Consider the following 3,360-nt stretch of genomic DNA (forward strand, 5'->3'; position numbering starts at 1 on the left):
CTCGGGGACACAGTTATACCCAGCGTGAATAGTACAAAAAACTAAGGCCGACATTCTAGATAGCCGTGCCTCATTTGTTACACAGCACTTGAGGCAAATAAAACTAAACTCTTTTGCCCATAAACAAGGCGAATAGCTGATGGATTTTCAATTAAGCAGCGCCAATATGGCCTTCTATAAGGAATACAACGGCGAAAGTCCAATCTCCCCAATGAAATGAAAAAAGTTGTAACATGTTGCTATCACAGGAATCATTCGGTGGTCTATTAATCGACGTAGACCCTACACGAGACAACCCTCGAATGCAGCTGGCTGCTGACCGCCACGGAGCGTCATTCTAGAGGATACGTCATCAATTTCATTATGTTTTGCCCTCTCAATCACCACCACGGAGAGCTAAATCTGCCCAGAGCGCAAAATAAACCTGTTAAAAACAAAAATTGATTTGAGTGTTGTTACGGGCCGGCAAGAAAAGAAATATGTACACTAGGGCGGGTCAATTATTTTTACTATGCCAAACTGAGAAAATAGGTTTCAAAGAAAATGTGAAAAGTTTCACAGTTGCGCCCTCTGGACGAAGTTTTAAGAAAAAGATAACTGCCGAAATGGATTCCTCATACCAAAAAACCCCTTAAAGCATGGTTTTATGCAAAATTTAAGCACTTCTTAACGACAATACAGCAAAATGCTAAGAAACCTATTATCGCAATTTGGCAAACTCCAAATTGATTTAAGACTTATGGTTTCTTCGGAAAATTTGCTTAGAATTACACGTAGAATCCTTCTATGCTATACGCGCATAGTCGCAAAAATCTCCCGTACAAATTGACCCGCCCTAATACACATTGTTGAAACATCCCCTCTGTAAGTGTTCAAAATTTATTGGAATACTTAGTTACGAGTTTTTTTTGGTGGTGTGATCTAATGTACATACATACATACATATATTCAAACTCACATCCATTAGATGCATATATTTTAATTAGTATTAACAAAGTAAAGCTTTCTTTAATTAATACATTCTAGAACAACATGTTAAACAACAAGTACGTGCGAGTAATCGCTGCTGTTGATAGTAAAAAAAGTATACAAACAATAAATTTAAATAACTGTATTACGTCTCTAGGTCGAAAACAACAACGAAACAGTTAAAGGCCCATTATTTTGCAAATGCTGACATTAAAAAATACCCGTACCCGTACGTTCATAAAAATGTTTATTATGTTTGTTTTCACATGGCATTTTTTCAATGGTACACACTTCTTGTCATTTAAATGCTAAGTGGAAATTCGGCATAATGAATTTTTTTTTCAAATTCATACACTGAGACAAAAGTTTAGTTACGTCCAATTAAAATATTTCTCTCAAGACAATTAATTTTAATGGAGAAATTACTATGATGTCAATAAAAATTTATAGTTTTTTACTATACATAATACATATTCTTGATTGTCTCGGGAGGCGATTTAATCAAATAATCGATTTTCTAAATTTCCTAAATTAGATTCTCAATGAAGTAAAACATTTCAATATACGCAGATATAGATGTACGCTATGCGATTGGAAGAGCTCGATTTGAACTCTCTAATAGAGTCAAACACCTGAACCTAAATCTAGATGGGAAGCAGTCCCGGAAGATTAACATTGGGTACAGGGTGGAAAATACATCAATTGGGTTATAAGTACTGCTGCCAGAAGGGCAGAGAAAAGAGATAGAGCCCCTCTCCAATTTTTTGGGCATATGATATTTTAGCTAAGAGTATAACAAATTCTCAATTGAGATTAGTCTTGCGTTTGAGAAATTCTGCATTGTTTAGTTTTAAATCTGAAGCTTGTACAACGTAACACTCAAGCTCTAAACGTAGTTTTTAAGGTACTGTCCATTCATCAACATTGCAGGCAAAGCCACATCAGCGCTGTCTGAGTTCAGACATAGAAACAGTGAGTGTTTATCTCATTAAGGATTTGGATACATGGTTCTGATAACACAGTTAACTGTGTGGCTAGACTGGCTCCAGCAGCCTTTTCTCTGCTCACATGGCTCGAGGAATGAGTTAATGGTAATACGCAGTTGGAGGGAACGACCACTCAACTTGCACACGGACGAGACCGAAGCGTTGTTGGAGGGGTGTTTTGTCAGAATTTCGCCACCATGCTTAATTTTCCGGCTTCAGCCGACTGCCGTGTCTTCCAAGCAGAGGTATCTGTAATTAAGGAAGAAGGCTGTTGAGTCTATGTTGCCGATGGAGAAGGTAAAATCGAATGAGGTTTTTGGCGCGTCCTCTTTAGATTACATTTAATTTCTTCCTCGTCAGGCTCATAATATGCCACAACACCATTACCCGAAACTGCGGGGTATGAATGCCATTTATAATATGTGGACTACTCAATTAAGTGCAGTGAGAGTTCGACGAAAACCAAGACATTTCCAATTGCAATGGCCTTAAAACCGCTTGCACAACTTTGTTCTTAGACCTTTTACCTATAGCAGAAATTTGAACTTTGACGAAATACATAATACAGAGCTTCGATCTTTGTGTTAGTCGTAGCTTTGGGATTAGCTGGTTATCAGAAAGGACATTTACCCAGAAGATAATTTAGGTAGGCCTTGTTAAGTAAAGCCATTCTAAGAGGCCTACCCAAGAAGGGCTGAAAAAAGTGCTTGCTTGCATGCCTTCTAGAAGAGATTATCCATTTACAATTTACGCGAATGCATATATCTATATTATTTAGCATTAAAAATGAATTTCAATAAACATATTAAGTTGCAATAACACATATTTGATATAAACCTTAACCAAATACTTCCAATATGTATGACTTTTATAAATTAAAGAAGTAACTTTAAAAGAACTCCTCCAAAAGGCCCACTGAAATGGGTTTTTTGAAAATTTTAAACATTCAAGGCATTTCTGATAGCTACACGACCGATAAGGTAATCAAATTTTGCTAAAAACCCCCTTAGAATTTATTTATCAAAAATAATGTTGTTATTGAAAAAGTTCCATTCTTCAGATATGCCCATTGATAAACCGTTTCTGGATTCAATATAAATCTACTACAAATGCAATTCTTAAATCTTAAGTACCTACGTTAATGTACACGCATAAATATATTTGATTGAAAATGCGAATACTCGTTAAACATATTTATGCAAATATTACCTAGTAGATACACCGTTACTAAGCAAACCGCTGTAGAAATTTGGAACGGAAATTTTTCCTTCGAGAATATAATTGCAAGGAATCCAAAAACTCCAATAAGTACCGTAAGCACCGCGAGATAAGAAGCCTACACCTCCATTATGCCGGCGCTAAATTGTTGACAGTTGCTACTGAAGTAAATATTTACGCTGTTTTT

The 3,360-nt window shown here is 36.3% G+C and overlaps 2 protein-coding genes across 6 annotated transcripts in view; one reads left to right on the forward strand and one right to left on the reverse strand.

The window, feature by feature from the left end:
* LOC118748995 (flotillin-2) overlaps nt 1-3,360 on the reverse strand; it is a 516,275-nt gene that overhangs the window by 223,459 nt on the left and 289,456 nt on the right. The window lies entirely within an intron of this gene.
* Nucleotides 1-3,360, forward strand: part of LOC118748990 (glucose dehydrogenase [FAD, quinone]) — a 36,079-nt gene that overhangs the window by 26,425 nt on the left and 6,294 nt on the right. Inside the window, exon 1 of one of the 3 annotated variants that reach the window (XM_036483767.1) lies at nt 3,321-3,339. The exons of the other annotated variants lie outside the window; for them this stretch is intronic. The gene's annotated coding sequence lies outside the window, so the exon portion shown is untranslated. Of the gene's footprint in view, nt 1-3,320; nt 3,340-3,360 lie in introns of those variants that run through there. 3 annotated transcript variants of the gene reach the window in all.

Source organism: Rhagoletis pomonella, unplaced genomic scaffold, assembly GCF_013731165.1.
Source record: "Rhagoletis pomonella isolate Grant_MI unplaced genomic scaffold, Rhpom_1.0 Rhpom_scaffold_00013, whole genome shotgun sequence".
Lineage (NCBI taxonomy): Eukaryota > Metazoa > Arthropoda > Insecta > Diptera > Tephritidae > Rhagoletis > Rhagoletis pomonella.